The 12,975-nt window shown below is 36.0% G+C and overlaps 2 long non-coding RNA genes across 3 annotated transcripts in view; one reads left to right on the forward strand and one right to left on the reverse strand.

The window, feature by feature from the left end:
• Positions 1–452: 452 nt before the first annotated feature.
• LOC118913829 (uncharacterized) lies at positions 453–9,718 on the reverse strand. Of its 2 annotated transcripts, XR_005025365.2 has the most exons (4): positions 9,610–9,718; positions 8,518–8,652; positions 6,965–7,157; positions 453–576 (listed from the first exon to the last, which is right to left on the reverse strand). It is a non-coding gene; the product is annotated as an uncharacterized LOC118913829 (long non-coding RNA). The 2 variants fall into 2 exon arrangements; XR_008993367.1 differs by lacking the exon at positions 453–576 and having other exon boundaries at positions 6,082–7,157.
• A 1,717-nt stretch (positions 9,719–11,435) lies between these two features.
• Positions 11,436–12,975, forward strand: part of LOC130680315 (uncharacterized) — a 29,960-nt gene continuing 28,420 nt past the window's right edge. The window contains exon 1 of the long non-coding RNA XR_008993268.1: positions 11,436–11,836. This is a non-coding gene — a long non-coding RNA (uncharacterized LOC130680315). The remainder of the gene's footprint in view (positions 11,837–12,975) is intronic.

The following is a 12,975-nucleotide window of genomic DNA, read 5'->3' on the forward strand; positions in this document are numbered from 1 at the left end:
TCAACTAAAGTATTCTAATTGAGGAAATTCAAGAACTCTTATTGAACCGTAACAAATATTTGAGAGAACACAGAATATATCCATAGAATCTAAAATAATTTAATACAGTTCAATACTTCCTAATTTTAAAATATCAGCAAAATAGTAATGTTAGGGCCAACTTTATTCTCATAAACAGTTACTATAACAAAAAACATCAAGTTTCCTATATAAATATGAAATATTTTTTGATCTTTTTCTGCAATCAAGGGCAAAACTGCAATGCTATAACCTAACCTTGCTCTGGATTTCCTGACCAATGCATAAAATATATGAACAAATTTTATTTGTAACAAACACTGAACAAAATCATACAAAATATACGTACTGTACATGTAAAAAAGGCTTATCAAAAATATTTTTCCACTTTTAAGGTATTGAAAAACATAACATTTTTAACAACATGGATAAGTCCAAATGAAATTATATTAAATGAAATATGTCAGATACAGAAAGTCAAATGCTGTATGATCTCACTTTCATATTAAAAAGCATCAATCTCACAGGAGCAGAGAGCTAAATGGTAGTTTTCCAGGCCTGGGGAAAACGAGAAATGGGTAGGTGACAAGACTTAATTCCAAGATTTACTGTACAACACAAAGTGTATAGCTAGCAATATTCTATTGTATACTTCAAATTTGTTAAGAGAGTAGATCTTAGGTTAAATGTTCTTACCATAGAAAAAAAATAATAAAGCAGCATAAGGAAACTTTGGGAAGCGATTGATGATAATGACCTTGACGGTGGTGATGGTTTTATGGTTAATACTTATCCCAGAACTAATTGAATTGTATACATTAAATTATACAAATTTTATATGTACATAATTCAGTAAAGTGATTTTTAAAAATTATTTATACAAACCATTACAATTAATAAAAACCTATGCTATTACAAAAAATGTTATTATAAAATAATTTTAATATTATTTATAAAGATAAAACACAGATAAAATCTATTAAAAATTTGCAAATCTTTACCCAGTTTTACACAACCAAATAACACCTACTTAAGAGAAGGATATCATTTCTCATGGATTCAAACTTGATTCTGTGTTTCTCACCTAATAATCCCAATGAGGATGATCACAAAACACAGAATGGTAGCATAAATCTCAGTAAAAATCAAGAACAGAAGGAAACTAGAAAATTCACGAATCCATTGAAATTAATCAACATACTACTGAGCTTTAGTGGATCAGGTAAGGTATTAAAAGGGAAATAAAAAGGTACAAACAGAAAATGAAAGGACAACATTCCAAACTTATGGGATATAGCAAAAAACATTCTGAGGGAAGTTTATACACGTAAATGCATATACCAAGAGTATACGGAGGCTTCAAATAAACACCTAACTTTAAAACTTAAAGAATTACAAAAGGGAAAACTTAGTCCAAAGTTTTCAGAAGGAAGTAAATAATAAAGATTGAATCAGAAACAAATGTAGAGAATGGGAATGAAAGAGAGGTGATTAACAAACCTGAGTTGATACTTTAAAAGAAAAACATAATTGACAAAGTCCAGTTAGACTAAACGGGGTAAAATGAGAGAGGATCATAATCAATAAAATTATAAATGAATGAGGAAACATTAAAACTGATACCAAGGAAATAAAAAGAATCACAAGAGACCACTTTAAACAATTGTATGCCAAATAGCAGGACAATATAGAACAAATGGATAAATTGCTAGAAAATACATATAATCATGACTGGATTATAAACATAAAATGTGAATATATGAATAGCAAGTAAGGAGATTAAATCAATAATAAAAATATCTGCAAAATGAAAAACGCTTCATCATATGGCTTCAGCTGTGAATTCTAAAAAAACAGATTGAAAATATGAATGCAAATTCTTTTCAAAATTGGAAAAGATGAACACTCTCAAATTCATTTTAAGAGCCCAATATATCCCTGGTACCAAAGCAAGAGAAGGACACTAAGAGATAAAAATCAATAGGCCATAATCCTGGAAAAATATATATTAAAGTGTTCTCAAGGAAATAATATGAAACCAAAGTCAGATGCACATGAAAATGGTCTTAAACCACAATAAGAAGACTGACCTCTCGGAAGCCAGGATGATCTAACATATGCAAATAACAAATGTGATGCAACACATCAATAGAATGAAAGAAAAACATCATATGATCGTCTCAATAGTTGCAAAAGGTAGTGACATGATTCAAAACTGTTCATGATAAAAACTCTCAACAAATTAGGTGTAGAAGACAGAACCTTATATGATGAACTTCATATATGAAAAGACTACAACTAACATCATACTCAGTGGTGAGCATTTCCAAGCTTTTCTTCCAAATCAGAACTAAGAAAGGGTGCCCACTGTTACTGCTCCTACTGCACAGAGTATGGGAAGTCTTAGTTGAGAAATTAGGCCAGAAAATGAAAGAAAAGGCATCAGAGTTAGAAAGAAAAAATAAAACGAATTCTATTATCAGATGACATGCTCTTATATAGAGAAAATCATAGGCATTCCACCAAAAATGGTTAATATTATAATCAAATTCAGTGTGTTGAATGACCCAAATTCAGCATGAAAAATATAGTAGAATTCTTGATACACAAATGAACAATTTCTAAAAAAAAAAACAATTTTAGTTCCAATATCAGAAACAATAAAAGAGAGAAAAATAACCAAGTAGTTGAAAGTTCTCTATACTGTAAATTATAAGATACTGAAAGAAATTAAAGAGGACTCAAAGGGAAAAAATCTGAGTGCATGGATTTAAAGAATTAACACTATGAAATGTGCATACTAACCAAAGAAGCCATCTATAGATTTTATGCAATCCCTATCAAAATTCCACTGGCAATTTTTACAGAAAGAGAAAGAAATCCTTGATTTTATAAGGAACCACAAAGATCCCTGAATAGCCGAAGCAATCCTGGAACAGAATAGCAGTGATAGTTATTTACTTCTTATTTCAAAATACATTACAGTGCTATCAATCATAATAAAAACAGCATGGTTCTGGAAATAAAAACAGAATAGAGTGGTGGAACAGTATCGTGAGCCTAGAGTAAATCCTTGCATATGCAGTCAATCACTATTTAGCAAAGGAGCCACAACAAACAAAATTTGATCATGACAGTCTTTCTCATGGCAAAGGTGTAATTGCATATTTGCATGCAAAATAAGTAATTTGGACCCCACCTGACACCACTCTCATAAATGAACTAAAATAGTTTAAAGAGTTAAATGCATGGCCCAAAACTATAAAACTGCAGGAAGAAAATAGGCTAAAATCTTTTTTGCATGGGTCTTTGCAATGATTTTTTGAATCTGAGACATAAAGCACATGCAACAAAAGCAAAAATATACAAGTGGGATGATGTCCAATTAATACATCTCTGCACAGCAAAATAAACATTCAACAAAGTGAGAAGACAACCTTGGAATTGGATAAACTACAAAGCACATATCTGATATTTACAATCTACATGTATTAATATCCAAAATAGATGAAGAACTCATACAACTCACTAACAAATTAGTTAATCACCATCATCATTCTCCAAATAAAAAGGACTAAAGGACCTGAATAGACATATATTCAAAGAAGATACTCACATGGCAAGCAGAGTCAATAAAAGGTACCCAACTCTACTAATCTGTAGAGAAACACAAATCAAATCCAAAATGCAGTATCTCCACACACCTCTTAAAATGGTTATCATCAAATGACAACAGGTAAGTGATTGTGAGAATGTGGAGAAAAGGGAGTACATATTCCCTTTCAGTGGGAGTACAAATTGGTATAGTCACTATGGAAAACAGTATTGGAATTCCTCAAAACATTAGAAATAGAAATAATGTATTACCCACAAATTCTAAGTTTGGGTACATATAAAGAAACTATCCTGAGGAGATTACTACCTCATGTTCACTGTAGCATTATTTACAATAGCCAAGAACTTGAAACAATGCACGTGTCTGTAAATGGTTGAATGTATAAACTGAGGTACATGTATATAACGGAACTTACCCAGCCATAAAAATGAAGATGTTACCATTTACTGCAAAGTGAATAGACCTTGAGAATATTATGCTAAGTGAAATAAATTGGACAAATACAAAAACTATGTGATTTAACTTCTATGTGGAATCCATTTTTAAAAAGTCAGAACAAACAGTACTATGGTGGTTTCCAGAGAAACCTTCTAGTTACAAGATGATAGGTTCTGGGGATTTAATGTACAGCATGTTGAATATAATTAACAATATTGCATTATGTAATGGAAAGTTGTTGAGATAGTATATTTTAAATGTCACACAACAAAAATATGTAATTATGTGGAACAATGTATGTGTTAACCAACGTTACTGCTGTTGTCATTCACAATATATATAGCTTGAACATTTTCATGGTGTGCACCCTAAACTTATACAGTGTTACTTTTCTTTTGCTTAATTGAAATATTGTTGTCTACAATCTTGTATTGGTTTAATGTACACAACACAGTGGTTCAGCAGTTACATATTGTTGAACCTCACCCCAATTAAGTAGTTACTATATTTCAATACATGAAGGTATTACAGAATCATTGGCTATATTCTCTATGCTCTACTACTATCTCTGTGAACAACTTATATTATGATTAAGAATTTTGTACCTCTTTATCTCCATCAACCTCCCAACCTCCATCCCAACACCCCCATCATGGTACCACCAGTGGCTCCTCAGTGTCTGTGAGTCTACTGCTGTTTTGTTCATTCTGTTTTTAGATTCCACAAATAAGTGATATCATATGGTATTTGTCTTTCTCTGCCTGGCTTGTTTCACTTACCATAATATCCTCTAGATTCATTCATGTTGTCACAAATGGCAAGATCACTTTCTTTTTATGGCTGAGTAGTATTCCATTGTGTATATGTACCACTCTTCTTTATCCATTCATCTCTTGATGGACACTTTGGTTGCTTCCATATCTTGGCTTTCTATTATGACTCAATAAACCTGATAAAAATGTGTGCTAGTTTGGCACAAGAACAAACCCAGAGACCAGTGGAACAGAATAGAGAGCCCAGATATAAACCCAAGCATATATGGTCAATTAATATATGATAAAGGAGCCATGGATATACAATGGGGAAATGACAGCTTCTTCAACAGCTGGTGTTGGCAAAACTGGACAGCTACATGTAAGAGAATGGAACTGGATCATTATCTAACTCCATACACAAAAGTAAATTCAAAATGGTTCAAAGACCTGAATGTAAGTCATGAAACCTTAAAACTCTTAGAAAAAAACATAGGCAAAAATTTCTTGGACATAAACATGAGGAACTTCTTCATGAACATACCTCCCCTGGGCAAGGGAAACAAAAGCAAAAATGAACAAGTGGGAATATATCAAACTAAAAAGCTTCTTTACGGCAAAGGACACTATCAGTAGAACAGAAAGACATCCTACAGTATGGGAGAATATATTCATAAATGACATCTCTGATAAGGGGTTGACATCCAAATTATATAAAGAGCTCATGCACCTCAACAAACAAAAAGCAAATAATCCAATTAAAAAATGGGTAGAGGAGCTGAAATGACTCTTCTCCAAAGAAGAAATTCAGATGGTCACAGGCACATGAAAAGATGCTCCACATCACTAATCATCAGAGAAATGCAAATTAAAACCACAATGAGATATCACCTCATACCAGTAAGGATGGCCAACATCCAAAAGACAAACAACAACAAATGTTGGCAAGGATGTGGAGAAAGGGGAACCCTCCTACACTGCTGGTGGGAATGTAAACTAGTCCAACCATTGTGGATAGCAGTATGGAGGTTCCTCAAAAAACTAAAAATAGAAGTACCATTTGGCCCAGGAGTTCTACTCCTAGGAATTTACCCTAAGAATGCAGCAGCCCAGTTTGAAAAATACAGATGCACCCCTATGTTATTACAGCACTATTTACATTAGCCAAGAAATGGAAGCAACCTAAGTGTCCATCAGTAAATGAATGGATAAAGAAGAAGTGGTACATATACACGATGGAATATTCAGCCATAAGAAGAAAACAAATTCTACCATTTGCCACAACATAGATGGAGCTAGAGGGTATTATGCTCAGTGAAATAAGTCAGGTGGAGAAAGACAAGTATCAGATGATTTCACTCATCTGTGGAGTATAAGAACAAAGAAAAAAACTGAAGGAACAAAACAGCAGCAGACTCACAGAACCCAAGAATGGACTAACAGTTACCAAAGGGTAAGGGACTAGGGAGAATGGGTGGGAAAGGAGGGATAAGTGGGGAAAAGGTACGTTACAATTAGCACACATAAGGTAGCAGGGTGGGGTCATGGGAAAGGCAGTATATACAGAGAAGACAAGTAGTGATTCTATAGCATCTTACTATGCTGATGGACAGTGACTTGGGACTTGATAATAGGGGGAGTCTGTGGGGGGGACTTGATAATAGGGAGAGTCTAGTAGCCATATGTTGTTCAAGTAATTGTACATTAATGATACCAAAAAAAAAGTGTGCTAGTTTATGTGTAGAAATAGTGTACCATTAGAAATACATCTTCAAATGTCTATTGATAACACACACAGGGCATCCATTACAATTACCAGTAATATAGACATTTAGGATTTTCTGTCTTTTTTTACTGCTTTCCTCTTCCTGCCCTAAGTCTGTTAGTGCCTAAACAGAAGCTAGTAAATAACATTTAGAGTAATGAGAGTAGAGTAGCTAAACATGTCCCTTTCTCCAACTCTAAATTGTTAAGGATATAGTAGGTACATCTTAGGAGAAGGAAGGTTTGATATAACAATGCATTTTTCAATATGCAGAGATGGATTCTATTAGCACTGTACCATGATTGACTTATTTAATGAATGTGTCCAAGAATATCTTTAAAATTAGAAAGAAATGAAATTTACATAAATACATACAGATGTGCAGTTATTTACAGGAAACTTGGATCTGCCTTATGGGTCCCCATTAAAGTCTATCCCTTCTTTTTATCCTCCAAATTTTCAATTAATATGTATTACTTCCATGCCTAAATATTATGGGAAAAAAATGACTATGTTACATATTATTTCTAAAATAAGTTTTCTCAGAGTATTCCTGAGATGACTCAATCTGAAAAAGAACAAATACATAGATAAAATTAAGGATCCTGCAATAGCTCTAGGTAGTCAGACCAAAATTATAATGTAGAGAAGTAAATATATGAAGTTAATGTAAAGTGTTCAGAAATAGATGTATATGTTCAAGGTAAATTTATATTTTAATTAAGGGTTTTCCCAAAGCAAAAGAAAAGTGGATTGGTAGATAGTGACAAGTAAACTATATCACCATTGGGAGAAAAATCACATGTATAATTTATTTTCTGCTTTAAAATGCTGGACTATGGATAATTAAAAGACAAAATATTAATAAAATCATAGAGAAAATAAAAAGAGATACTTCTAACCTCTTAAGTTGGTAAAAACATCTAAAATAATATTGAAGCCTAGAAGATTCAGATAAAATAATTTGTTGGTAATCAAAGAGAAAACATCAAAACTTAATTAGAAATATAAATATAGGAGATTGCTTCTCTTTCTTCACAGTGAGAAAGGAATGTATATATTATTAAAATAAATGTACTAACAACATTTTTAAATCACAGTGATGTGGTCAGAAATACAATAAAATGGGCAAAAGAATAGCTTTATATATTTAGAAAATAACTCCCTTACATATTTATAACTACATTTATCAATTAGAAAGTATAATTCACTAATATTCTAAAATACAACTGAGATGAAAATTTTTAGCACAAAAATGACAATAATTGGAAAACTGGGCACCCAATTTCCTAAGGATATGCAGTAATCATCAGGTAGGGGCATTACAAATAGAAGTAGAGATGGTTGGAGATTTAACAAGATACTTTACTACTGGAATTGGAATAATGTAGATATTCATTGATTAGGATATGAATCAGTATAATGTGGTGAGTCCTATGACGTGCAATGCAGGATGAGTACAAGTTAAAAAAGTTAAGCTCAGCAGTTTCAATGATTCCTTCATTTTATAATAAAATATAATGAAATTTATTTCTAGTAATATTTATTAGAATGAATGAATCACACAGCACACACAGATGACCATATTTAATATGAATTGACTTATCTGCCAACTAACTCTGAGGCAGTTCTCCCTTTGAGTTTGTCAAATTAGGGTGTTAGACCATAACAGGTCATGGTTTGTTCAATTTAAAATTTAATTTTAGGCTAGATCAAGGTTGTCTATGTATCTGGAAATCATGGAATTCATGTCTTTTTATAAATATAAATGCCTCTCCTCTTCTGATAAAAAATATTTAACTCAACACTGAAATAAGAATTATACAAACAATTTCATATGAACTTCTTAAGTTTACTGAGAACAAAAAATACTTTTTCTCTGATGGGAATCATGCACGGTGTTAAGCTGCATTTTCTCCCCTACCTACCATCTTGGCGAGCTTCTCCTGGCCCCAAATCTGGATTCCCTGTGCCTCACCCCATCACATGCCACCCAGCTTCCACGTGCAGGAAGGCCAGTGACTGAATTCAATCATCTTAGCTCCATGTTCTTAGTCTTTGTCCTGTAAATGAGTAACACTTTTAAAGTATTAATTAAAACACAATCACAATGGTATGTTCTCTATGACAACTACTATTTTGTGTTTCTATTTTTTATGTGACCTCTTCTGTGGAACTGGAAAACTCTCTTTAACATTCTGTGCACAGCAGACTTAATCTCCCTGTTCCTCAGGCTAATGATGGGGTTGACTAAGGGCGGCACCAGGGGGTAGAGCACTGCTGTGAGGAGGGTTTGAATGCTTGGTGACTTTGAAACAGGGCCTAAGCAAGCAAACAATCCAGAAATTATGAACAGAATAAGTGTAGCTATTTGGGGGGAGCAGGTGGTCAAAGCTTTGTTCTGGGCTTCTGCAGAATGTGTGTGCAGCACGGTTGAAAAGATGTGAACATATGAGACAAATAAGAGGACAAAGCAGAGTAACATGAGGCAAGATCTCACAGCAAGGGTCACAGACTCAGGGAACTGCACAGCCTGGGATGACATGCTCATAATTTGAGGCACATCACAGAAGAACTGGTGGATCACGTTGGACCCACTGAGGGGATGTATGCACAGGGTCACTGTGTGGATGGCAGCAAGGACCAGCCTACCTGCCCACGAGCCACCTCATGCCTGTGGGCAAGAACGGGGGCCACAGTGGGCCCACAGTGCAGAGGGCAGCAGACGGCCACGGACCAGTCAGAGGACATGGCCACAGGGAAGAGGAACTCTGTGGACCCAAAGGAGGAATGCAGGAAAGTCTGAGCAGCACAGGCTGTGAGGGAAATCAGTTTACTGCCCATCAGAGACGTTGTGATGGATTTGGGAACAGTAACTGAGATGTATCTGAAATCCATAAGGGATAAACTGCCCAGGAAAAAGTAAAGAGGACAGTGAAGATGTGGGTCTACAACAGGGACAGTAAACGTCACAAAATTTCCAGCCGGGGCACCCAGATAAGTGACTGAGAACACCACACCTTGCAGACCCTGGAGCTCCTGGGAGCGGGAGATGTCCCCAAGGAGGAGCCCCATGAGGGTGGTGAGGCTCCCTGTGTCTGCGAACAGGCCTCAGTGTCCTGTGGTCAGTTACACAGAGAAAGGATGATGCTGGGGACAGAATGGTGGGAGAGCAATTCAGTCCTTACGTGCTGCAAAAAATGTGACACAGATTGGTTTATTGAATTAAATATATAAAACTCATACACAGTGGTTTTACCTTGAGGAGTACTTACTAATTAGCTAATGAAATAATTAGGGTATAAGAAAACACAATAAAGCAAAAATATTACATACTATATACACACATTGAAAATGTTTTGTTTTGTCCAATGGGGTATGAAAATCAAAGTAGAATCTAATAAAGGAATGAGCAGGAAGAGAAGCAGAAATGATAGGCTGATGACTGACACATGAGGTCTTTCTCCCCATATATCAGTATTTCTCACAAAGACATGTTTCTTCTGTAAAGGCCACTGATATCACTCTTCAATTTCCTGCATCAGGCACAACTCGGAGAGTCCTTTCCTGGAGGTGAAAGGACTTTCATTCTAAGCGAGATGAAATAACACGCATTGGGCTTTTCCATTTTACTAGGTATCTTGAAAAGGCAATGTTTTATTTGCACCTCTGGGAAACCCCAGGAGACTAGTACTTTCACCTCTCTGAAATGCAAAATGGCTCTTCAATTCTTTGTTTTCTGTAGGTATTTTGGCCAATCCATTGAGATTAATTAGAACAACAAGAGTCCATTTTTAGAGATGATAACTGAAACAGGTTTGATAAAACTTGAGAAAGCACAAGTCCTCAAATAGGTCACAGATGTGTAGTGCTTTAATAAATAAATATATTCATAAACTGTGTTAATAGAGTCAAATATCATATGATTTCACTTATTTGTGGAATATAAAAACAAAGCAAAACAGAATGAACAAAACAGCCAGTAGACACAGAGACACTGGGAGTGACTAGTGGTCACCCTGGGGGAGGGGCTGGAGTCGGGGGAAGGATGAGTGGGATAAAGGGGCACAAAAATTCTCAATCACAATAAAGTTCATCACAGGGATAGCAGTACAGCATGGAGATTATAGTAAATGATTCTTTCACATCCTTCTATGTTTACAGATAGTAACCACACTATTGGGGGAGTTTTTATTTTGTTTTTATGCTATTATTTATAATTTATGAAGTATTTGTGTTAATAAATATTTTCACAATCAATAAATGATTACCCCATTTTATACTTTTCATGACATAAAGTGCTTTTTTTAATGGTGATTGATTTGACTTAAAAAATGTACAGTCAACAAAAATGTTTTGACTCAGGTAAACGTATACTACTTTCCAATATTTGAATAAGACTAGTCCACTGTTAATAATTAGTTAAATGGTACAAATTGCTCGCACCACTGAAATATTCAGCTAATTAAATCAGACGAAAGCCTGAGTAACCACACAATCAGCACTGCACGGAACCAGGAAGCCCAGTTTCCTGACCACGGGGACACGCAGTGCATCTCTGAGTAGTTATCTGGACATCAGGAATGCTGTGCCGATATTTTTAGAATGAGTTACTCAGTCTAATACATTTATTTGACCTTTAGTCATTTGCTGACCCACAGTAAACACAGAAAAGGAACATACTCTCACTGGACACGAGACACGTTGGCAGCTGTCCCCAGAGGGTGCAGCTGTCCCTCACGGGATGAGCCCTGGTCGGGTTTCCTTTTCTTCTCCTGAACAAGCCGGTTCTGCTGGTTAAAGAGCTCCGTGTTAGGGCCGGTAAAGCCGGGCAAGTCGGGCTTTGTCCAGCGAAGTCAGCGGAGGCCGGAAGAATTATGTGAGACTATAGGAAAGGCAAGAGGTGAGAGGGACACTGGGCAGGTTTCCCCGAGCCGCTGTCAAGCTCTCATATTTATTGAGCGGACGTTTGAAAAAACAATGCACAGCACATCAGAAGGTTGTGTGCCAAACAGGATGCTGCAGGGAGCGTGCAGGCAGCCACGCAGAGCCACTCTGATGACTTCAAAGGAAAGCAAACCCTCCGCACCCAGTAATAGACAAGCGAAGGACGTCATGCTGCAAAGGAAACAGTGTTCTGCTTCCAGGGCGGCCCTTCCGCTTTCTGGTCCCGGACTTGGCCGTTTGGCTCCCCACGGATCCCCCTTTTTGTTTGAATATTGTTGGTGCTTCTTGGAACACAGCAAGGTAACCAATTTTTGTTCTTGATGCTTGGAAGAGGTCATAACAAAACAAACCATTAAAAGGCTACAAAACAAATGATAAGATTAACAGACAAAGGGCTCCAATGACCCAAATACGTGAATTAACACCACGGAACCAGTTTGTTGGGTTTAATCATTTCATATTATTGGATAACTCCTGTTCAACCTGTATTTGTATTTTTTGTTGAATATCAAGTAATCGTTGATGTAATTGAGTAGAGAGAGCATTAATTTCCATTGGAAGACTGGAGGAACAGGCTTTTAGCAACTGTTTCTTTACAAGGTCCCATGAGTGCTGGGATTGATTATGTGGTGTGGGTAAAATTACAATATTTCCAGAATCTCTTGCCTGGCTTTAGTGCATCTCCATTCAATGGGTGTTTCCAGGGGGTGGAGAGAAGTAGGCCATCTCCATGTAAATAGGTAATTATAAGGGGGAGTGCAGGCTTATCTGGACCAGAGAGGTTGGGTGGGGGTCTCTTCCTCTGCAGCCTGGTTGCAAGAGACACAGAGGAACAGAAGTGGATGACTGCTTGTAAGAAATAAACTTTATTTCTCCCTTTGATTTCGGTTTAAAGGTATTTGCCCCCTGAATTACATCTGGTGGTAGATGGCAGGACCTCTGAACCTGAAATCTGTGTGCATGGGTGCAACCCTTGAGTGTGGGCTGCCCCTAGAGTGGGTGGGGAGATGCCCAGAACAACCATCTGTGGATACTGGGGATGCCCCAGTTGCTGCAGCAGTAGAGGGTGCAGCTTCCCTTATGCACAAGTTTATCATAAATTACATGTATGGTACCTCAAGGATGGGAAGATGAGTTGTCAAATAAACAAAAATATTAAAACATATGTAATGGCTTTTTAGGAATGATTCATATTTTTGTGTACATCTGTCCCTACCACATATTGCTTCTCCACATGTTAAGCATATTTATTCTAATACTGTTTAACTAATGAAACAAATGTTAGACTAAATTCAAATGTTCAGGCATATATAATAATTTTGCTAATAAAAGGTCTTGGCAAAGGACAAAGTATTACACTGCGTAGAAAAGAACACACCAAGTCTAAAGAAAGTTTCAACCATTTGTAGCTGGTTCCTGGAAAGTAATTTTTAAGTCTT

This window comes from Manis pentadactyla, chromosome 13, assembly GCF_030020395.1.
Source record: "Manis pentadactyla isolate mManPen7 chromosome 13, mManPen7.hap1, whole genome shotgun sequence".
NCBI classification, from domain to species: domain Eukaryota; kingdom Metazoa; phylum Chordata; class Mammalia; order Pholidota; family Manidae; genus Manis; species Manis pentadactyla.